The sequence below is a fragment of the Mytilus californianus genome, unplaced genomic scaffold (assembly GCF_021869535.1).
Source record: "Mytilus californianus isolate M0D057914Y unplaced genomic scaffold, xbMytCali1.0.p SCAF_5, whole genome shotgun sequence".
Classification (NCBI taxonomy): domain Eukaryota; kingdom Metazoa; phylum Mollusca; class Bivalvia; order Mytilida; family Mytilidae; genus Mytilus; species Mytilus californianus.
Window position 1 is genome coordinate 111,862,055 of NW_026262701.1, and position 26,290 is coordinate 111,888,344.

Sequence of the window (26,290 nt, forward strand, 5' to 3'; positions counted from 1 at the left end):
AAGCAGATTATTTTTTCAACAATTTTTAACGAACTATTCAGAATAATTGTTTTCTCTCTTTTGTCTGGGAATACATTTTTTGTTTTATAAACACCCCTCCCCATTATACAGTACGTGGCTGTTATTTTAGAGAAAATGAGAAAATTTGGTCATTTTATAGAGTATACGTAAAAGGTATGCATAAATGTAAAAAGGTAAGAACTGGCACATAGAGAGCACGAAATCGTGATGTACGTGTAACATGAAAACAAAATCCATAGGTCAAAGTGTGACAGTGTGAATCAATGAGATTTTAAAAGTCCTACACACGAATGTGTTAAAATTTGGCTTGTTTAAAAAGTATTTTGAGAAGTTTTGCATTATCAAATTCATCTCACGTAATGTTCCTTTATTGTAGCGATAAATTAACAAAACTTTGCATTATTTGTTTCGAAATTAAAAAAGATGGAAAATTATAAAAATGTAAAATCCCAATTGGCAACAACAAATGAACCAAATGCTTAAGTAAATTATAGTTTGCATTTTAATCAGGGAAAAACAATGACCTTATACAGGTCATTATTTTATGCCTTGAAGCAAATTTCATTGAAACTGGGTATCGTCCGGGTTGTCTCTTCAAAAAGAAAGACCTATTGTTCTGAAAGAAAATAACTCCATATAGGTATATAATTGATAATTTAGATTGTTCTTGTATAGAAAATGACAATTCAAGTTATACCAAAAAACATCAAGCTAGCAATAAACCATGATAAATAATCTGACTTAATGAAAAATTAAGGAAGTGACAGGTGCATTGCGTGAGGTAACAGCCCCAATGCGAACAAAAAAGATGATGCACAAAAAGTTAAAACCTTGATCTCTAATCCCGGTGTAATATAATAGAATAACATTCGGTCTACATAGTCTATATACATGTACATCATATTAACACAGAGTTCTATGTGCAATAACCTAATTACTCAATGTCTGGACAAAGAGGAACGGCAAATTACTCTGACTTTTATTTGTTTCACTTAAAGAGTCAACATTGCTAAGTTTATGAAACTCAATGGAATTTGAATCCTAAAGAATCAAAGCAATCTACTAGAACACATAAGCATTTGTTTTTATATTTCTATAAAAATCGGAACGTAATTTAGCACCGTACATTGCAGTGGACGATATAAGCGATGACAAGATTTTGTAAACTTTTGCTCCGAAGGACAAACTGGACAGAGAACTACATGAAATTTTGAATATAGCGTCAATGTCGATAAAGTCTTTAACGGGATATCACTTTGTTTCTAAAACATAGCAATTTCTTTCACCTTAATACACAGTTCTTTTCACGTCACCAGAGCAGTAGAAGCTTACTCTGTCGGTGTGCTCTTTTTCCCTCCAATTTTGTTTCATGCGATTCTTACAGGATTCCCATTGGTTCATAAATTAAAAATTGATTAACGAGATAAGCTATTGTTGACTCTTATTTATAATAATTTGATTGTCTCTAAGGGTCAATCAACATCTCAGTATTTAGGACAGTGGGCGAGATTGTCTGGAAAATACCTATAACTATAGTAAGCTTGTTTTAGTTAATAATATTGTATAATACGAAGTACTAGATGTGTTTAAAATGGAATATAAAATCGACCATATAAGTACAATACACGAACGTAAAAAAAACGAGGCAAATCAGAAACAGGAAAGATGTTTGGGAGCAACCAAATTTTGACTTTTTGCTTATTTTAGACAATATGAATTATTTTCATATGTTTATGACATGAAAAGGAATACACTGATACACAAGTGACAACCTGCCTTAAATCCCAGTGATTAAGAAAATTGCAATAGAACCTGAGACGAGGACGAAAACTCACGCAGATAATGGCATGTCGTTTATTGAAACTTAAATTTTGTCCGCTTTTACGACGCGTATATTTCCCAACTCGTTTGCTAAGATTATGCTGGTAGTGGTGTTGAGTGTAATCTGTGTGTAACTGAAATTATTAAGTCAGGGATTTCGTTACCACAAATAACTTATAACATTTACCAAGTAGATATCACATTCTAATTTTTACGGTGATGTTGTTTATAAAGCTTGTAAATTCAGATTCGATCCAGATAAACTTATTGTTTCTTAAGATACACCCATTCTTAGAGATTATCAATTTAGCATCGTAGTAAGAACTTTGAAGATTGTCCTTATCGGTATCAACATTTGCAATTTGAACTAACTACCATTAACTGCGAGTACTCTTAGATTGATACATTGTGTCTTTCGTATATTTGTTATTTATTTTTGTGCTAAGTGCCGATCTGATGAATCAAGCCCTATCCAACTGAATTCTGAAATTTGTTCTAATGTTGTGCTGTTAAACCACTGTCCCAGGTTAGGGGAGGATTTCTTCCAAAAGTTTTAAAATACATTCGTATTTTGCCGTCCAAAGTATGTTATCCAGTTTTTTTGGTTGCTGTCTGTCATATTTGTTTTTCATTTATTTTTACCAGTAGTTATAAATCAGACCATCGTTTGCATCTTTTGTATTGTTTTATTTTCAGCCAAACAGGGATCTTTTTTAAGCCTTTTATACACAGTATGGTGTTTGCTCATTGGTAAGGCCATACGATGACCTGCAATGGTTTACATCTTCGTCATTTCTTCTACGGGTAGTTGTCTCGTTGGCCAGGATACCAAAATTCCATTTTTTTTAAAATATGAATGGGTGACATTTATCACAATTTTTATTCGTTGTAAATATAAAAATAAGAAGCTGTATAATTGCAAATAAGACAACTATCCACCAGTGTTCAAAAGAATATGGATATAACAGTAGTTGTCGTCTGTTTATGTAGTTCATACGTGTTTCTCGTTTCTCGTTTTTATATAGATTAGACCGTTTGTTTTTCCGTTTGAATGGTTTTACACTAGTATTTTTTTGGGGCCCTTTATAGCTTGCTGTTCGGTGTGAGCCAATGCTCCGTGTTGAAGGCCGTACCTTGACATATAATGGTTTACTTTTATAAATTGTAACTTGGATGGAGAGTTGTCTCATTGGCACTCATACCACATCTTCCTATATCTATATAACGTTTGTTTTCAGTTAATGAGTTAAATGTATACATGTTTAGGGGTTTTTTGAACAGATATATCATGTTAAGGAGGGGTATTTGCGAAAAATACCACTCGAGAGAATGTTAAATTTCGCGAGCCGTAAGGCGAGGGAAATTCATTCTCAAGACTGGTATTTTTCGCAAATACCCCTCAAGAACATGCTATATCTGTTTAATTACACCGAATGTTAACGTTCAAAAACGCATTGGTGATCGTGACGTTACAAGCGTCCAGTCGGATAGAGTATTTTTTGGCAAATACCATGGCAGAGAGGGTAAAAAAGGCATATCCTTTTTGCATATACTCCGGCGGCGTTAAAAAATGAACGATATTCATTTGATAACAGTAAATTGGTGAAAAATACACTGGCTATCAACCAATCAAAACCCAGGATTCTTACATAAGGTGTAATTAAGTGTATTATAAGTTAAGAAGTGACAATTATTTTACTCGAACAAAGATTAAATGATATGAAAAAAAGACGACAGTGACATTAATTATTGAAAATTAACACTATGATTTTGATGATAATAAATTTTGCCTTTTCAGCTAAATGTTTCATTGATACCATTTAACGATCACAATTACGTGTTTTACTTCCACGAATGATTCATGGCTTAGTTGATTAAATAGAAATGTAATGATTCTGGATTTTAAAGACACAGAAGATGGCATTCGTTTCTTAATCTGGTTTAATTCCGATTCTCCTGAAGTATTAATAATGTTATGTATGACAATGCTACGCATGTAAGAACTCTCTGTTAAATGCATCAAAGTAGGACATCATAAGTTTCCTACTCATTTGACCAATATTCTCCATTAACATAAATACCTTTCTGAGCCGAGGAAAATCATGACCTTTGGCAAGAGAGAAGAGAATCTTATTAGAAATAACAAACATGATTTAAAACTACAAATCTTATTAGAAAGTTTGGTACAGAAGCATTATTAGCTTGGCATTTTTAATACTTATATAAGCTGTTGTTCAACGTGTTCTGCAAATCTAAAGCATAAACATGAACTACACATTGTTTGATGTTCTAACGAATATTAATGTCGTAAATGGAATCATAACTTTAAGCTTCTAGATAATATGTATGTCAGGAATCGATATGCTTTGACAACAAACAGGTGCTTGATGCATGCATTTCGTTTTTAACAAAAGAATTAGGAAAGCAGGTGTTTATTAGCAATTTCGTGAGTTCATTGGCAAAAATACATGTCATTAAAGGAACTGAACCCTTGATTATATTAAAGCCGATATCAAATCTGGAGATAGCATTGACAGAATGAAACAAAATCTATGTGATATATTACTGCATAGGTTTCATATAAATTCAGACTAATATGATATCTAATATCTCCAATGTAATACTATTTTCATGTATTAGCAATTTATATTTCATGTGCTGGGCTATAAAGGAATGTATAAAAATTATTGCAAACAATATTAAATTAGACTACATACAATTACTTATCTGACGCATGATAGATGGACAAAAGCCTTTATAAATTAGTTAAATAAATGTGGATGGTTGAAACATCCATGTTATATTACCATTAAAATTCAATAAATGTGGACGTACGAAGCCTCCATGTTATATTACCATTAAAGGTAAAATAATGTTCTTCAATTACTGAAGAGCAATATGGTTTTTATCTTGCATTATTCAAATTTATATTTACGATTCTTTCGCTGCATTACAAAACAAGATTTCAATCAGTGATATTTTTTATTTGATGAAACATAGTCAAAACAAGCGTCTCAAATATCTTTAATTGTATCATTGGTATTTCTAATGTTATTTCTGAATAATCATCTAAAACGTTCAAGCAATAAAGATCCATGTAATTCAATAGATATGTAAAAGACAGATGCAAAGTCGGTAACGGACATGTATTGATTTTTCCAGGACTTCGTTTTATATATGGTTTTATCCTGCTGCTTTCTTTCTGTCAATCAAATGACATCGGACATGAATTGTTTGTAAGAACTTGTTATCAGCAGTCTTGAAGACCATGCAAATAGTTCAGACATGTAATAATTGAAAGAGAGAGGTAAGTCCCTACTTTGTTACGTATTAGTAATGTATAAAGTCGGTGGAAAGAAGGTTTCCAATTACATACAAAATTTTGTTGTTTCCTCCGCATTTACATTAAACAACATTATGCTTTGTTTGAGTACATACAATGTATGCCCATCTCTTAGTAAAGTAGTAAAAACCAGTTCAATTCTCTTCCTCTTTATACAAATAAACTTCAGTCTAAGAGTATAAAAAAATACTGAAAAAAATGGGCAAAATTTGTTTCACCGAAAAGAATTGCCAACATTAATACAAATATTTTGTTTTAGGCTAGGACAAATCATACAAAAGACCATATATGATTCAAACAAAGATTATCACTAATAACATTAACAGTAACTTTTTAACTGAACCAGATGCTCCTTTTAATTAATGTCTCTTCAGTGATTCACTGGGCCAAAATATAACAGTAAATTTGAATTAAATAATATCCGTATTCTCATACCGAAGTAATTGTAACTGAGCTGGTGATACCCTCGACCAGCAGACATTTTGACCAGGTGGTAGAAATAAGATTTACGCCACCAATTTTACTGCACCAGACGAGCATTTCGACAATGAATGTCTTTTCAGTGATGATTGGGGCCAAAATATTTGAATAGACAAAATCTTATACAGACGCCGAAGAGCCGATAAAACATAAAACGACCAAAAGTATACCTGTATTTGTTTTGTTTGTTGAACGCGCTTTTAAACGGGACTGTCAGTAACACTATTGCAATCGACTGTGATATAATCTCGCAATATTCTTACAAAAAATGCAAACCAGAATGATTATGTCGTAAGAAGGAAAAAAACCTTCAAATATTTAAAGAATTCGCACAAGAGAACGAAAGAAGTAACTGAAAGACACACGAGATAAATATTCAATTGAATGAACAGAAAACAGGACTTCAAATAAACGAATGCAAAAAGTGAGATATAAGAAAGAATTCAATATAGATAAATAGATTTAGAAAAACTTTAATGGAATAAAAATACATAGAATTTTGTCGGTACTCCCCATTCATTATAAATTCCCACAAGTCTGAACAGGAAGTGAATTAATTGAACAAAGACGACCACATATCTCAAAAGATAAAAGTCTGTTGACAAATTACTTATTACTACAATATCGACCGATATAACCCTTACAACTTTCTCAAAGCAACGTCATAAAATGATTTAGTTTAATATTATTTTGATGAAACATTTGTCAAAAAATGTGATCATATTTAAATGTTGTAATTAGCGAATGATCCAAAAATCCAAAAATCAATGCAAGATGTTTGATAGAAATTTTAAAACTACATTGTATAAATTATCTTTGTCATAAGTTTGTCAACTAAGAGCCAAACAAAGTTCAAAAGGACATCTCCTAATCTTATTTGTAAGCTAGTTTCATCGTCTTCGTTTGTTTGCAAATGACAACATTAGTTTATACCGACGTATGAGTTTGAAAGTACATTTGGTATCTTTCGTCTCTTTTTCTCAAATCTCTGCTACAAGAATTCAGAAAAGGTGCCTAATTTTAGATATGGTAAAGTATTGTTCATGAGTGTTAAGTGATCAATTATCATGTCTCTGGGTCTTGAAAAAAGGTAACGTTAGAAGAAACTTACAGGTAACGGCCACCGTGAATATAAGACAAACTTGACTTGTTTAAAGTTCTGGCAATAATGCATCCCAAACAAATTAAATTATGACAAAAAGGAACCTGTTTAAATCCAGCAGTCCTAGTGTTTTGGCAGTCAATGCAGCTCTTTCCCTGCTAGTGTACACACACTGTTAAGATATTGGTACACATGCTAGGATACGCAGATTTTTTCTGCTGTTTTACATAAAAGATAATGGAAGGCAGATCTCTTGCCGCTAGTGATCTCGCACAAAATATGTGATCTGGGTAAAACCTGCCTGTCGTTCTTGTCATGAGTGATGCAATTTTCTTATATTTTTTCTCTTTTTGCAATACCGATTTTTAGTGTACATGCTGATAATCCGTTGTGACTTGTTACTGGATTTTACCATGCGAACGTATAGAGTAGAATGGACACTTCAGTTTTCTATCAGTTGTTTGGAATACGTGTTACTTATTTCTTTGGTTTTAAAGTGTCAATAACTTTTAGTTATAGGCAATTTGTTCATATTTCCTTTCATCCTACTGCCTAATATTTAGTTAGATCATAGTGCTTCCAAAAACAATATGAGACAAACACTTCACGTAACACTGAAGCAATGTCACGCTTTCATGCCCATCCGCGTCAATTAATCAATGAATTGCATCCAACTTCATTCATACAACCAAACAACTATCACATTTTTTGTACGCGTAAAAATAGTTTTACTTACATTATATTTCATACTTGTACAAAGTCAGGAATATGACAGTTGTTTTCAATTCGTTCTGTTGATTGAAACATTTTAACGTTTGATTTTGTCAGTTTTTTTTTTGGACTTCACCTTTTTTATTTACTTTGGAGTTCGATATTATTTTTTATACTTTTTTCATATTCTCAACAAAAAAACATATTGATATGATACATTAACGATAAATAGAATTAAAACATGTTATTTGTTTATACTGACTTCATCAACCCGAGTATCAGGCTCGCTAGATATTCTTGCCGATAAAGTCAGTATCAAAAACAAAAAATGCCATTGTTCTATATTTCGCTGTCGTTTCAGAATATACGCTATTTTTATTGTTTGTACAACAAACTAAAATACCCATAATCCCTCCTTGGATACAAGATGTTTAAGACGTCGACCAATCCCAATTTTTTTTATGTACGCTTGCTTTTGAGAATATAATCCATAATGCATTAAATTCAAAAACGATTAACTGTTTGAGAAGTATTGCTTTTTTGTACCGTCCGTTTTGTAGTTCATTAGTTACCTGCGATTAGCAGCAATATGTTAGAACTTTTATACCTTGATTTCCTTCGTGAAAAGATGAGAATTAAATAAACTTATCTGGATCATTATTCTCTTAGATTCAGATATATTCGGTTTATATAATTCAAAACATGCTTTTTCTATCAGTTTTTGTTGACGCTTTTTGCCCGGTAGACAGGAAAACAAGACTTTGCGTCAAAAACATAAAAAAGATTGGTTGAAAGCTGCATACATAATTATATTTTTTACTCTTAAAAACACTCTTCAGGCATTGTAGTTAGAATTGTAGTATATAATTGTAATTTGCACAAACAAAAACATAACTGAGACGTGACTTGGATACATTTTATGTCTTTGGTGTGAAATTACCATTGTATACATGTCTGTTCTTCCTAATTAAGGTGTTGCTATATTTTTTTTAGAAAAAAAACTTCCTCAGGCAATTAGTTTATTAAATAACAAAAAAACAAAAATGGCGGATGGAATAATATTGTTGTGGCTCATTAGGGATTTAGAATGTTTTTATTTCATTCTCATCAGAGTTGGACACAGCTGCAGGTTGTATCCTGGAGAAAACTTAGTTAAATGTTCTATGCCAATATACAAGGGCATGCATTCTACAATTAAAGAATTTTTACATGAACCCTTTACAGTTTTTGAACACTTGACATGATCCAAGTTTCAAGTCGCTCTGTTCTCACAGTTTAATGAATATATAAGCATGAACTGGTTTTTCCAAATTCAAAGTTTTGATATCTAAAATACTGATTTTCGACTTTTTAATAAGCATGAACTGGTTTTTCCAAATTCAAAGTTTTGATATCTAAAATACTGATTTTCGACTTTTTAATAAGAGATTTAAAACAATGTTCTAAATTTGAAATTTTTAACTGTAACTAAATACTTTGAAATATTATAATTTCTAAGCTCACTACTCAATATTCAACTTTTATAAACTTTAACAATTTTACAACTTGAAGCTTAAATATTGAATTAAAAAAAAACCTCATAAAATTTTAAGTTTAAATTTTTGACCTTGAATTATCTCGAATTTCCTATTCTCAAAGATTTTACTTGACTTTTTGAGTAGAATTTAAAATATATATTCAATTCACAATTAAAAATTTCAATCAAAAGAAGTACATATAAATCAAAATATGAAACTGAAAAAATCTAAAGATTTTGGCATCAAAAACGTAAAACAGTAGAACTGCCGATTCTTTCAGTAGAAGAATGTGAAGTACGTACATGGCTTTCAGAGAGAGAAAAAGAACAATAAATAGAGACAAGAAAGACATTGGTTTGACCATGTTTCACACATCAGTAAATATCATGTTTAAAAGTCATCCAAATGCTAATATATATGTATACTTTGGAATTCAAAAAAGCTAGTCTTATTGAACTGACATTTTACAACATTTTACAAAAATCATGTTTAATCAATAAAGGCAATAGTAGTATACCGCTGTTCAATAGTCATAATTCGATTAAGCAAAAACAAATCTGGGTAACAAACTAAGACCGAGGAAAACACATCAACTATAAGTGGAAAACAATGGAACAACAGAAACACTGAACTACAACATAAGCAAAAGCCAACATTAATAAAAACGGACTGGCTGATAACAACTGCCATATTCCTGACTTGGTACAGGACATTTTAAGAAAAAAATGTAGGGTTGAACCTGGTTTTATGGCTAGCAGAACCTCCCGCTGATATGGCAATGTTAAAAATACCGCTAAAATGACAACACCACGTGACAGGAATACGGTTAAAACAAACGCAAGAACACTCAGCGCAGAGAAATACATAAATAAATAATATAATAGTACATTATAACATGTAAACCGCAGAATAAAGATTAAAAACAAATTAAAAAGGATATGTTTCATGATTTCCAACGTGAAAACATCTATGATGAACGAGGAAGTTAACTATAAAGGGTCAGTCAACTGCAAAAAGGGAAACAATTCAAAGTCGATAACTATCAATCTAATTTATTCTAATAACATTAAAACGAAACACAAATCTGGCAGACGTCAACCTACGACTACCTCTGAACTATAGGCTTTAAATAGTCACCTGTAAATGTGCCGGAATTAAAACAATTGGGGATTAAACCCCCCTAACCCTAGAAAGGGATGTAACAGCACACCATTAAAAGATTCTGTAAAATGAACTGAAATGGGATTGACTTATAAGATTCTCACTTTAACAAAAAAATACTAACAAAATTATAATAGACACAAAGCACCGATCCAGAAATACCCACTCCTTGAAAGCTAGTTTAAAGCCCAATTTCAACTAATAACTTAACCATGTCTTAACATTATTACATCAGTACGTCTTCAACGGATAAGTGTGAAAACCTCAAAAAAAGTATGAGAAAAGTGTGAACTTATACAATGCCAACATATAAGTAAATAATATCGACAGGATATAGGACCATAAGTTTTCATTACGTATAGCAATACATAATTAGTAACGCCAAAACATAAATATGTATGAGGTGTAAATGCAGAAACAACCGAATTTTCATATTGAAATCTTGAATGTTATATTACATATTATAAAATAAGCCTAGAAACATACCACAAATGATTTTTCCCAATCCATCCCTTCTATCATAGTTAGAATGTTTAATATTTCAAATTATTTAGTTACAGTCGAAATTTCAAATTCAGAATATTGTTTTCAATCTCTTATTATTAAGTCGAAAATTACTATTTTAGATATCAAACTTTTGAATTAAAAAAATCAAGTTCATGCTTATATATTCCTTTAACTGTGAAAACAGAGCAACTAGAAACTTGGATCATGTCAAGTGTTCCAAAACTGCAAGGGGTTCGTGTAACAATACTTTAATTGTAGGATGCATGCCCTTGAATATTTGCATACAACCGTTAACTAAGTTTTCTGTAGGATACAACCAGCAGCCGTGTCCAATTCTGATGAGAATGTGACTATATATTTATATGGCCTTCCAAATACCGTTTCGATTCCTAACATCACTGAAGAGACATTAATTGTCGAAATCCGGATATGGTGTTCAAATTTTTGCACCACATGTTTGCTGTATACCATCTTTTCCGCAAGTTTATTGTTTTCTGTTTGGTAATGAATTAATAATAAGATCTATTTTGTTACATCTTGTGATCCGTTTATTTGGAAATCGCCAATGTCAGTCAGCAGGGTTTAAGAACATCAGTTGTTCGACCTGCTAGTCAAATGCGTTTTGTTAAACTATACTTTTTCACTCATTTGGTCTTTTGGAAAATGTTGTTTGTGCTGTATTTAGACCCCTCTACCAAGAAATTTGTTTTGCATGCACACATATAAAAATTGCGGTTTTTATCCAACGCAATCATAGGTTTGAACGTTGTTTTCAATTTAAACTTGTTTATATTTTTTCGTTTGGGCTTGTACAAAATAACTCCAAATATTGAAAACACATATCATATTCGAAATTACTCTAAATATATATCAGAATGCATAAAACTAAATATCTTCACATTACAAAAAATTTGCTTCTGTTATTTAAGTGTAGTGGTTTCTTATATTATCTAAGTAGAAAACTCGGGCATCAAAAGTATGAAATTCGAGCATAGATCAAATATTTATAAAACAAGTAAGACTCAAAAGGGAAGATTTACCGTAACATACTTTGACACATTACGTTACCAAAATTAAAATCTTTTTTAGCTGCATATAATTCACGTAGTTAAAGGATGACCTTGAATGAAAAACATAACAAAAAAATGTTATAATAAAAATACCGAACTCCAAGGTAAATTCAAAAAGGGGAAGTTCATTCAAACTGACCAAACCAAACGCTCTGGAAAAAAAACTGTAATATTCCTGACTTAGTAAGAGAATTTTCCAAAGAAAATGGTAGGTTAAACCTGGTTTTATAAATCGTCTGTTGCAGCAATGTATAACACTGAATAACATTTTATATGTATATATATATATACAGTTGTTGAATTTGATATAGACTCTTCAGTATTTAGATATCTGTGAGTATCACCAGCTTTTGATTTAGATTTTATGAATAGAACCAAAATAGGGACAATTTGTACTCCCTCTAGAAATTATCTATTAAAAGTCGCACTTTAGATTTTAAGTCGAAATTCTAGTACTAGTATTTGAAATTAAAATTTAGACTTGAAACAAAGCTTAATGTTTCATTATTGCATTGTCTTATACTATATAACAGATTATCTCTGCCTATAACGGCAGGATAATTAATAGTTTTATTCTGATATAGATTGCAGATGTGAGAACCATCAAATACCATCAGTTTAGCTACGCGTTAAGTGGTTAACATGTTTAATGTTTGAACGATTGCTGTGAACTGATTCTATAACATGATTGTAAAGATATCTTAATGTTAGAAATGAGAATAAATGATTGGCGTGTGTGAGAAATTATAGTGAAGTACATGGTCAAAGGTGAAAGATAATTGGAATATAATTAAATCACAGATCAACAATGGGTACAACAATAAATATTTCAACATACTATAATAGAAAAATGTGCAGTTAGTCTGAGATATAACCCTTTGACCACACTAATGATAATTGATTCTATCATTACAAAAACAATTCTGTTTATTGATGACATCATAATAAATCATACAAATTTAATGTTTTATACCTAGACGTATTGTTGTTTTGAAACATATCAACGTATAGTTCATGTAATACCTCACGAGTCAAAATACAAATATAATATAATGCATGTTTGTAAATAACGACAGGGCGGTCATTCAGCAGTTATCAGTATAAGATACAATAGCAGTATACATATGTTCAAATCAAGGTAAAAAACATAAAAATGAGGGAATCAATTGAACATCAAAAGGAGATAGACCGGATGCGTCGAGAAGATAATCATTTCATACTATGAATGCATTACCCATACGAATCAAAACTCAGTCAAAATGTCCAATCGGGAATAGGACACAATGGGTAAATTTACAGATCAGTATGCAAACTGAAGGGCACATATTCAAAATACTGGTACACAATCGTTAGGTCCTAATAGCATTAAGGTTAAATAAATTAATCAGTGATTTTTACTTTAGTGTGATGATATACCGGTTAGGCTTACAGAGATATTTTGGGTCTTATTTTGACCTTTACTACTTTATTTTTACAACTGAAAGTGTTATCTACAAATTATTGTTTAATTAATGTACGGAAATGAACGAAAGATGATTAGAATAACTTGACACTTTCCATGCACAACAATTAAACATAAATCGAATGAGATCATACTGTTATGGAAGGATATAGAGGAACTAGCTCGTAAGACTTCTATTAATGAAAAAGAACAACTCCTTCATTTCTTGACATACCAGCATAGAATTCAGTGATTACATCATTCTACAGCCAAATTGGTTAGTAAAGTGTTTCAGGTGCCTTGTTTGTGATTTCAGTCAAAGTTTATTATCGATGTCTGAGTGGACCAAACTGACAGACGCAAGAGAGTTATTAGATGATATCATCGATAAGCTTTTTAAAAAGGAGCCAGTCTTACAGTTAGGCAAATATAAAAACCATTTACTTCGTGTAATGGAAAAGTTTGACTTTTTAGTAAAACCAAAATTTGAAGGTACCAAAAGCGATGAATGTCAGAAATCAAATTCATACTTTATGCCATGCATGATAGATAAAAACCAACTCCTCTTAATATCATTTATGTTATTATCAGATAATCTCGCACAAGTCATGGTATATATATGAAAGTAGAATACCGATGGTTAGATAATCTCACATAAGTCATGGTATATATATATGAAAGTAGAACACCGATGGTCAGATAATCTCACATAAGTCATGGTATATATATGAAAGTAGAATACCGATGGTCAGATAATCTCACATAAGTCATGGTATAGAAATGAAAGTAGAATACCGATGGTCAGATAATGTCACATAAGTCATGGTTTATATATGAAAGTAGAAAACCGATGGTCAGATAATCTCACATATGTCATGGTATAAATAAAAAAGTAGAATACTGATGGTCAGATAATCTCACATATGTAATGGTATATATATGAAGGTAGAATACCGATGGTCAGATAATCTCACAAAAGTCATGGTATATATATATGAAAGTAGAATACCGATGGTCAGATAATCTGGCTTAAGTCGTGGTATATATATGAAAGTAGAATACCGATGGTCAGATTATCTCACATAAGTCATGATATATATATAAAAGTTGTATATCGATGGTCAGATAATCTCACATAAGTCATGGTATATATATGAAAATAGAATACCGCGATGGTCAGTTAATCTCTAAAACGTCCTGGTATAAATATAAAAGTAGTGAACCGATGGTCAATTATTCTTTAAAACGTCCTGGTATAAATATGAAAGTAGTAAACAGATGGTCAGTTGATCTCTAAAAAGTCCTGGAATAAATATAAAAGTAGCAAACCGATGGTCAGTTAATCTCTAGAACGTCATGGTATAAGTATAAAAGTAGAATACCGATGGTCAGTTTATCTCTAAAAAAGTCCTGGTATAAATATGAAAGTAGAATACCGATGGTCAGTTAATCTCTTAAACGTCCTAGTATAAATATAAAAGTAGTAAACCGATGGTCAGTTAATCTCTAAAAAGTCCTGGTATAAATATAAAAGTAGAAGACCGATGGTCAGTTCATCTCTTAAACGTCCTGGTATAACTATAAAAGTAGAATACCGATGGTCAGTTAATCTTTAAAAAAAGTCCTGGTATAAATATAAAAGTATTATACCGATGGTCAGTTAATCTCTAAAAAGTCCTTGTTTAAATATAAAAGTAGAAAACCGATGGTCAGTTAATCTCTAAAAACGTCCTGGTATAAATATAAAAGTAGAATACCGATGGTCAGTTAATCTCTAAAATGTCCTGGTATAAATATAAAAGTAGAATACCGCGATGGTCAGGTAATCTCTAAAAAAGTCCTGGTATAAATATAAAAGTAGAATACCGATGGTCAGTTAATCTCTAAAACGTCCTGGTATAACTATAAAAGTAGAATACCGCGATGGTCAGTTTATCTCTAAAAAAAGTCCTGGTAAAAATATAAAAGAAAAATACCGATGGTCAGTTAATCTCTAAAACGTCCTGGTATTTATACTTTTAAATGAGAAGACCTCATTTTGTGTGTCGCTTCTCTTCCTTCCACAATAAATTAATCATCATGACTCTGTGTCCTATAGGTACCATGCATAGTCGCATTTGTCATCTATTCTAATGATTATTCAGTTTGGGTTATTTTGGGAGAAAAACGAAAATAAAGGCGTCCGGATATTGTTTCCGACTTCGGACGGACTTTAAGTCATAGACAAGACTTCCGTTTAGGACTGTTTTAAAATTACACATAATTTTCATAAGTACTCGGGGACAGGACAATTATTTTCGCGTTTATCTGCATGTATACTATGATCATACTACTATAAAATATAAAGACTCTCTATATAATATATCAGTGACCGCCGTGGATGATAAAGTTGGAATTGATAGAAAATAGCAAATACACTTTATTTATGATAAACAATTATGTATGTTCATAGTATACAGAAAACGGGAAAATAATTGAAATTAACAGAAAACAAAAAAATAACGGACTTTGGAAAAAAGGGAGCGGGCTAGAAAATATTGTCCTGTCGCAGTACCTATGACTTTTGATACCTTTCCTGAAATTCTCCAGTCATAAAATCTTTTACAAAAATTCATCCTACTACAGTTTACATACTTTCAACCACGCTCTAAATGCCTGCGATTTCGCGGGTGTGTTCTAGTAACTATAAAAGTAGAATACTGCGATGGTCAGTTTATCTCTAAAAAAGTCCTGGTATGAATATAAAAGTAGAATACCGATGGTCAGTTAATCTCTAAAACGTCCTGGTATAACTATAAAAGTAGAATACCGATGGTCAGTTAATCTAAAAAAAGACCTGGTATAAATATAAAAGTAGAATACCGATGGTCAGTTACTCTCTAAAAAAGTCCTGGTATAAATATAAAATTAGTATACCAATGATCAGTAAATCTCGCATAGGTCCTGGTATAAATATAAAAGTAGCATACAGATGGGAAGTTAATCTCTCGAAAGTCCGGGTATAAATATAAATGTATTCTATCGATGTACAAGTAATATGATATAAGTCCTGGTATAAATACAAAGGTATTAAGTCGATGTGCATGCAATCTCTCGGTGGTAAAGGTATAAATATAAACGTAACATACCGCTGTTCTGGTTATATCTCACTAGTAAAGGTATAGTTATAAACGTAATATTTGCTGTTCAAATTATATCTGTATAGTTATTATATACTCAATTGAAAATTGAACTGTTATTGATTTTGTTCATACCCAGTTAACTTTGTTGGATGAAATAGTTGGTCAAATAGTTTAATGCGTAAATAAAGCATTAAAATCATTTCAAAGATAGATCAATCCGAAAAGAGACTTGATGGATAGCTTTTTTTTCAAACAATGGTGTTCTCGAACATTTTTGTATATTGTATTTGGAAACTTTAGATTAAATATTCCTAATATCTTAATGCCTTGGTGCTATAACTATTTATCGTGGAGTATTTCGATGATTAAATAAGCAAAAGCAAAGTAGTCTGCGATAACAGTTTCGTAACGTGCAATGCGATTATTTTATGCATCAATCTGTTTTTAATGGTACTAATGCGGTTAAGTGTTTTCTGAGTGTTAGCATGAGAAAGATAATAAATCTCCCCCATTTGATACGATATTCGGGTGCTTGAGTTTCAAACTTTATTTCTTTGATGGACGCTTGCTGCTTACAATGAATCTGTTTAACCAAGGGATCTTATTGTAAAGTTGAAGTCACCTCTTCGGAAATTTAACGGGAGCCATCATGATTTAGATGACCTTTATGGAATATCGGTGTCACAAATTACCATGGATATATGTTCCAATTGTCGTAGTCATTCCCTCGTCCTCTTTTTGGCGATTGTCACATCATCAAATGAGAATTAACACCAACTTTGTACTAACCATGAACAACACGACGAGTGCCACTTGTTATCATCTCCCGTTTAGGTTTCTTTCAAGAGGATGTTCTATTAATTTGTATTTTGTGTTTACGTCCATTATATTACATCCAACAATTGATAAGAAACATCGAATCTTCTGGTTTTATAAATAGCTTTGTATGTTTTTAACATTTTTCAGCTAAAATATTTTAATGAATGAATAGTAATTGGCCAAGACGAATTTGTTGTACACACATCCGTAAGTAAAATCCAGAAATCAGCTAACGTTTCTATTTTCAACCAGATGTTCGCAAACGTTGTCTGTGCCAAGTGTGTGTCCTGACATGCAATATGCTGTTTTTTTTTATATGCTTCAATAGAAAAAAAACATAGTTAGAGCGAGAAATCTAGGCAGAGAAAAATTAAGGAATTCTAACTGACACATTCAAAGCCTTAGATATTTTATAGATCTTATTAAATAAAACAATCAATGATATCCATGGGTGACACGTAAAAATCTTACCTGTTGGTCAATGTACTTATGTAGCGCAATGTTAACTCCTGGTTCAAATCTTACCTGTTGGTCAATGTACTTATGTAGCGCAATGTTAACTCCTGGTTCAACCTGAAAAGATCAATCAGATTCATAACTATTTTTTGATTATATGAATATAAATTGGTTCTGGTCGTTTGATTGTAAATTTAACCGATTATGTTCTACATGTTTTTTCGATGGGGAAATTTTGACAGAGTCTGAATTCGCATGGCGGGTATAACATGCAAAGCAGGAGATACTTGTCCTGTCGACGCACCCAGCCTCGCTACCATTTGTATGTCAAGCGATTGGCTGTTTTTGTAGTACCATGAGAGTATCTTCTTAATGGATTGATGAGATTTGAACATCGGTAAAGTACTTTTGCCTGTAATACAAAACCCGTATTAATGATCGTGTTTCACGATGGGAGAGTGTATTTTACTGGTAAAGATCGTGTAGATCATTTTTAATAACCGATATATTAGTATAACTTGCTGATTACAGCTCGTGTAGATTGTTATGAAAAACTAATTGATGAGTATAATTTGCTGGTTCATGCCCTTGTAGATCATTGTGATTTACCGATAGATGGATATAATTTACTGGTTAAAGCCCGTGTAGATCATGTTGAGTTACTTAGAGATAAGAAATAACTTTTGGCTATTCCAATATATATCATCTGAATTTGCAGCAGAATAATTAACAACCGATAGTAAAAGACTATATAGGTTATTGGGATTAACCGATGCACATAAATTTATGATTCAATACCGTATACATAATTTGGATTAACCTTTGTTTAAGTATTAACTTTCGTTCTCGCTCATGTAGATCATTCGAATTTAACGATTAAAAATAATAAGTTATACATGTTCTTTTAGCCCGAGAAGATCACTGAGATTTATTGGTTTGTTAGTTCAAGTCCATATAGATCATTGGGGTTTACTGATCTTTAAAGCAAACCCCGTATAGATCATTGATATTTACTGATCAGTTAGTCAAAGCATAAATAGATCAACAGGATAGATTACTGATTTGTTAGTTAAATTCGTATAGATCATCGGAATCTACTGGTCTGATAATGAAGGTAGATATAAATCGTCGGAATTTACTGGTATGATAATGAAAGTAAATGTAAGTCATCGGAATTTACTGGTATGATAATGAAAGTAAATGTAAGTCATCGGAATTTACTGGTATGATAATGAAAGTAAATGTAAGTCATCGGAATTAACTGGTATGATAATGAAAGCAAATGTAAGTCATCGGAATTTACTAGTCGGATAATGAAAGTAAATGCACATCACCGGGATCTACTCGTCTGATCACGAAAGCAAATGTATATCATCTGAATTAACTGGTCTGATAATGAGAGTAAATGTACATCATCGGAATTAACTGGTCTGATAATGAAAGTAAATGTACATCATCGGAACTTAGTGGTCTGATCACGAAAGCAAATGTACATCATCGGAATTAACTGGTCTGATAATGAGAGTAAATGTACATTAATCGGAATTTACTGGTCCGACAATGAAAGTAAATGTACATCATCGGAATTAACTGGTCTGATAATGAAAGTAAATGTACATCACCGGAATTAACTGGTCTGATAATGAAAGTAAATGTACATCACCGGAATTAACTGGTCTGATAATGAAATTAAATTTACATCACCGGAATCTACTGGTCTGATAATGAAGTAAATGTACATCATCGGAATTTACTGGTCTGATAATGAAAGGAAATGTACACCTCTGTCCCAGGTTAGGGGAGGGTTGGGATCCCGCTAACATGTTTAACCCCGCCACATTCTGTATGTATGTGCCTGTCCCAAGTCAGCAGCCTGTAATTTAGTGGTTTTCGTTTGTTAATGTGTTAAATATTTGTTTTTCGTTCATTTTTTTGTACATAAACTAGGCCGTTAGTTTTCTCGTTTGAATTTTTTTACATTTGTCATTTCGGGGCCTTTTATAGCTGACTATACGGTATGGGATTTGCTCATTGTTGAAGGCCGTACGGTGACCTATAGTGGTTAATTTCTGTGTCATTTGGTCTCTTGTGAAGAGTTGTCTCATTTTCAATCATACCACATCTTTTTTATAATCATCGGAATTAACTGGTCTGATAATGAAAGTAAATGTACATCATCGGAATTAACTGGTCTGATAATGAAAGTAAATGTACATCATCAGAATTTACTGGTCTGATAATGAAAGCAAATGTAGATCATCGGAACTTACCGGTCTGATAATGAAAGTAAATGGACATCACCGTGATCTACTGGTCTTATAATGAAAGTAAATGTACATCATCGGAATTTACTGGTCTGATAATGAAAGTAAATGTACATCACCGGGATCTACTGGTCTTATGATAAAAGTAAATGTACATCACCGGAACTTACTGGTCTGATAATGAAAGTAAATGTACATCATCGGAATTTACTGGTCTGATAATGAAAGTAAAAGTACATCATCGGAATTTACTGGTCTGATAATGAAAGTAAATGTACATCATCGAGATTAACTGATCTGATAATGAAAGTAAATGTACATCATCGAAATTTACTGGTCTGATAATGAAAGTAAATGTACATCATCGGGATTTACTGGTCTGATAATGAAAGTAAATGTACATCATCGGAATTTACTGGTCTGATAATGAAAGTAAATGTACATCATCGGTATTTACTGGTCTGATATTGAAAGTAGATGTACATCATCGGGATTAACTGGTCTGATAATAAAAGTAAATGTACATCATCGGGATTTACTGGTCTGCTAATGAAAGCAAATGAAAATCATCGGGATTTACTGATATGTTGGTCCAAGTACGTATGGATCATAGGAATTTTACTGATCTGTAAATAAAATACGTATGTATCATTGGGATCTACCGATGGATAAGTGCGAACTGTTGATTACAGTTATTCTGTGGTTCCTATATAATAGAGATTTAAATCTGGATAAATACATGTACTTCGGTTAAAGTCCAGATCATTTTGATTTTCCTATAGATAGGTTGATTAAAGCGAAAGATTTACTGTTTTTTGAAGAACCGCAGTTTTACTCTGGATCATTTTCTGCATCCCGAAACAATGTCTCCGTTTGTCTCTAGTGGTATGCCCAAAAGAAAAGAATTTCAAGATAATAATTCATATAAATCAAAGGCTTCAGTATAACAAAGCACCAACGAAACCAAAAGACATCAAGATATCAATATATATTGTCTTCAACAATTCTAGAGCAATTGATTATGTTCCCCCCCCGGCATATAATTAATTAAAAGAGATTTTGTTTCATAAATACGCACTGGGAAGCTTCTTTCGTTTGTTCCCTAAATCAACTTTAATTATTTAGTAAATAATAAATGACTTTTTTAAAAAGTTGTTTAAATGTAGATTAATGCCCATCAAATATTCAAAATGAGCAAATTTGATTTTGTTCAGATAATAAGCTTAGTTTATTTAAATCGTACGCCTGGGGTATTTTTGAAATTGTTTTATCTTATCCTCAGCTTCATTTACGATACATATTTGATGATCCTTGAAAAATCCTCTTAAATTGCTCCTTCATAGATTTGTTTTCAAAATAGGATGGTATTTTCTTCTAATATAATGCTCAATACTTTAGAAGATTTTTTGGGGGATTTTTTTTATCTATTCCTGAAACTATTTTTGTTGTTTAAAGTGGTTTATTTTGAAATTTCCATTTTTAATTCCTGCAGGAATTCAACAGGTACAGAAATGTAGAAAATGCTTAAAATGAGGACTTTTTTCGACTTTTTGCTGTGTTTTATTTCTGGATTGATGTCTCCTGTAAGCTTACCCCAAATCCCCTGTAATCGGTGGAATTCGGTCAACATCTTTATCAGTGATTTGCTGCTAATTATTGCCTGAAAGAATTGATTTACAATACCATGGACCTGATAAAATAAAAATGTATTCATCAAGCTTATAAATTTATAACCTGAAGATTTATGTTTTTAAAAACAGACTTTTACATTTTCTATGTTTCCTGTGATATTTTCTTGATGATTTTACAAGGATATATTAGTAGAAAACTTCTTTTGAGTACGTCAATATTTCATATTAACAATGTCACTCAACGTTATTTAGTTATTCTGTGGATATTGTGTTTTTGTAAACTCGAACAAATAAGTCTCTGAGGCATTCTGTATATATTGTGAACTAATACGACCAAGTAAAATAATTGCGCAGCATTTTTCCTTCTTACAAGTTTTCAGAAATCATTTCTCTCTGGTACTCCTATGCGCAACTTAATATGTCTGATAGAAGAAACATATTTAAAACGCAATGAAACACGTGGGTTGTCCATACTAAGTTATTTCCGCTGTCATATCGTAATTTTGCAACTTAGTATATATTTATGTTGTTTCAAAATGTAAACATAGGGATAGTAGTTCATAAATGCTAAATTTATATCGGCCAAATGGGTCATATAGCATTTTTTGGCGTTCGTGTTTCTTTCTTTAGAGGACCAACTGGTCCAATTACTTTGATTGTATCATTTTTGGAGGTCTATTAAGTAGAAAGTAGAAAATAGAGGCAAAATAAAAAGCAAAATCAGTTTAAGACACCAATACCTATCAGTCTTTAAGGAATACATATATTGGTGATTCAAACTCGACCGTCTCTAAATTGACTAAAAATAGAAAACAGGATAAGGATGTAAAATACTAATCAAGCTTGATTACAAATTTAATTTAAAACCCCTTTTAATAGATGTATGATTGATAACCCTTACTATGATATAAACATTGAAGAATTCTTTACTAAACCGTTTGAATTTAAACACAGAGTATCCTCTGAAAACGCTTGACCAATTTGGACCAAAGGTCAACTGTAACATCATTAGCGATAGTCATAATACATTGATTCCGACGACCTTGTAATCATAATTAGCTGTTATTTGTTAAGAGATGAAACACAGATATATAATCACGATTGCATTCAATTAAAAACACTTTAGACTTATTGATATCAGTTTTTGTTAGGATGATATGGTTCATGCGTTCCTGATGAATGTAAATCCAGAAAAGCGCTTCGGATGCACATAAGAGTGTTATTTTCATGGTGTTACTCTTAATGAAATATGATTGATGGATAAACTTTCCAAACACTATTTTCACTACTATAAATGTATGGAATAAAAGCTTTATAGAATTTTACAATAAAAATACATTAATGTCATAGTTGGTATGTCGTAAAACAAAGGTCAACCGAACACTAAATCAAGACTACGACAGTCATTCACCAATTGTTTCCTTTATGATCGTTCGACAAAAGCCCTATTCGTTCAAAAAACAGTACCACATCCTCAAAAAAAGAAGTTAAAAAAGGGAAAATGTGTAGTCATATATGCATTATAATAAACTAAGAAACAGATTTTTCTATATATATATAAAATGATGATCATGTTTCTGTTTTAATTTGAATTCAGCCGAATTGTAGTGTTTAACCTTTTTATAATCATAAAAATATGAAATAATTAATCTTTTCTATAAATATCATATGTTTTGATGAAAATCTCTGCAACTTTTCATAATTTCCATAACCGATTTACTATTTTGAGACGAATTTCTGAATCCTTTTATTGTTTGTAACCGTTATATCACATCTGACCATATTCTTAGTCCATTTTAGTTAGCGTCAACTTTTGTTGCTTTCTTAGAATTAATGAAATCTATTTAATTACTTAATCAGTAATTCGATTCGAAAATACGCATTAAGCAAGTAGTTTGTACGAGTTTAACCTTCAGAAATCGATATCGCGTAGTTAAATGATTCACATTAATATTGGTCAAAATTTAATGTCTTTACTAAAATACAATAAATGATAGTTATAGAAAGACTTCTGAAATTAACATTCAATTAACCTTCATCGCAGTTTGATTTACTGTAATAAAAAAATCAAAGATAGCCTAGATTATATTCATACACAGTAAAAACAGAAAGTTCTACTTGAATTTGAATATGAAATAGTCTGGATAATAAACAATAAAGAGTTACAACAAATATATACATATCCATTAACAATTGCTTAGCGTTATACAACAACTATACACATATCCATTAACAATTGTTTAGCGTTATACAACAACTGTACACATATCCATTAACAATTGTTTAGCGTTATACAACAACTATACACATATCCATTAACAATTGCTTAGCGTTATACAACAACTATACACATATCCATTAACAATTGCTTAGTGTTATACAACAACTATACACATATCCATTAACAATTGCTAAGCGTTATACAACAACTATACACATATCCATTAACAATTGCTTAGCGTTATACAACAACTATACACATATCCATTAACAATTGCTTAGCGTTATACAACAACTGTACACATATCCATTAACAATTGTTTAGCGTTATACAACAATTATACACATATCCATTAACAATTGCTTAGCGTTATACAACAACTATACACATATCCATTAACAATTGCTAAGCGTTATACAACAACTATACACATATCCATTAACAATTGCTAAGCGTTATACAACAACTATACACATATCCATTAACAATTGCTTAGCGTTATACAACAACTATACACATATCCATTAACAATTGCTTAGCGTTATACAACAACTGTACACATATCCATTAACAATTGTTTAGCGTTATACAACAACTGTACACATATCCATTAACAATTGTTTAGCGTTATACAACAACTATACACATATCCATTAACAATTGCTTAGCGTTATACAACAACTATACACATATCCATTAACAATTGCTTAGCGTTATACAACAACTATACACATATCCATTAACAATTGCTTAGCGTTATACAACAACTGTACACATATCTATTAACAATTGTTTAGCGTTATACAACAATTATACACATATCTATTAACAATTGCTTAGCGTTATACAACAACTATACACATATCCATTAACAATTGCTTAGCGTTATACAACAACTATACACATATCCATTAACAATTGCTAAGCGTTATACAACAACTATACACATATCCATTAACAATTGCTAAGCGTTATACAACAACTATACACATATCCATTAACAATTGCTTAGCGTTATACAACAACTGTATACATATCCATTAACAATTGCTTAGCGTTATACAACAACTGTATACATATCCATTAACAATTGTTTAGCGTTATACAACAATTATACACATATCTATTAACAATTGCTTAGCGTTATACAACAACTATACACATATCCATTAACAATTGCTTAGCGTTATACACCAACTATACACATATCCATTAACAATTGCTTAGCGTTATACAACAACTATACACATATCCATTAACAATTGCTTAGCGTTATACAACAACTGTACACATATCCATTAACAATTGTTTAGCGTTATACAACAATTATACACATATCTATTAACAATTGCTTAGCGTTATACAACAACTATACACATATCCATTAACAATTGCTTAGCGTTATACAACAACTATACACATATCCATTAACAATTGCTAAGCGTTATACAACAACTATACACATATCCATTAACAATTGCTAAGCGCTATACGTTGTTGTTAAGGACAATTCTGATACAATATCGTAGAATATTTTGAACCAACATGGACAGATTTGCACCTGAAACACAAATAACAGCGTACATCAGTAGAACTTTGGTATTTATGGAGAAAGTTCTTCTTTTTGTCAGATTTGCCAAATAATACTAAAAATGATCGAAAAATCTACCAGTTCAGTTTAGATACTGAAATTGTTGTCCGATTTGTACATTGACCGATTGTGTCCTATCCCTATATTGTGACATTGTGTCTGAGTATAAATTCGCATGACGGGTGATGCATGCATATCAGAAGGCTGCGCACAAAAGTACATATGGCACGTAAATGTTGGTATAGTATACACATATGGCACGTAAATGTTGGTATAGTATACACATATGGCACGTAAATGTTGGTATAGTATACACATATGGCACGTAAATGTAGTATACATATATGGCACGTAAATGTTGGTATAGTATACACATATGGCACGTAAATGTTGGTATAGTATACACATATGGCACGTTAATGTTGGTATAGTATACACATATGGCACGTAAATGTTGGTATAGTATACGTGTTTACTTGTTCTTTCCAGTTTTAGGCGGAGTTTGTTTTCCCGTCTTTGGTGTTCAGTTTAGTTATTTTGTGGACTGTTATTTCGTTTTCTTTTGGGGGGTCAAAGTGTCTTGTGATTTTTCATTTTCCTTTAGGCATCTTCTTCCTTTTTTGTTACTTATCCGTCTGTTAATTATATTATTAATAACATACCCTTTGAAAAGAGTATTGTATTTCAATTTACCAATCACTGTTAATCACCTGATAGATACATATTTTCCAAATGACACGAGAATTTCGAAAATAGCATATGTTTGATCTTACACGATTTCTTGAAAGTTTTCGGACAAAATTTACAAAGAGCTTCGATTCAAACTGAGTTAATCTTTATCATAAATGACCGTGTTAACTGCACACATTATGCATTTGATTGAACGCGTCTGTAAAGTCCACCTGTAAAACTGGCGAAAGCCTTTACAAACTTTCAATGTCTACTCCTTGAAATGATGATGTGTTACTGTGTAAAATTTTAAAAATGTAATGTCGAACATCGAAGTCAAAAT

At 31.6% G+C, this 26,290-nt stretch overlaps 1 protein-coding gene across 3 annotated transcripts in view; it reads left to right on the forward strand.

The window, feature by feature from the left end:
• The window catches only part of LOC127700656 (dopamine D2-like receptor), a 218,537-nt gene that overhangs the window by 132,607 nt on the left and 59,640 nt on the right, over positions 1-26,290 (forward strand). For 2 of the 3 annotated variants that reach the window (XM_052204221.1, XM_052204220.1), the window contains one exon: positions 5,005-5,149. The exons of the other annotated variant lie outside the window; for it this stretch is intronic. The gene's annotated coding sequence lies outside the window, so the exon portion shown is untranslated. The remainder of the gene's footprint in view (positions 1-5,004; positions 5,150-26,290) is intronic. 3 annotated transcript variants of the gene reach the window in all.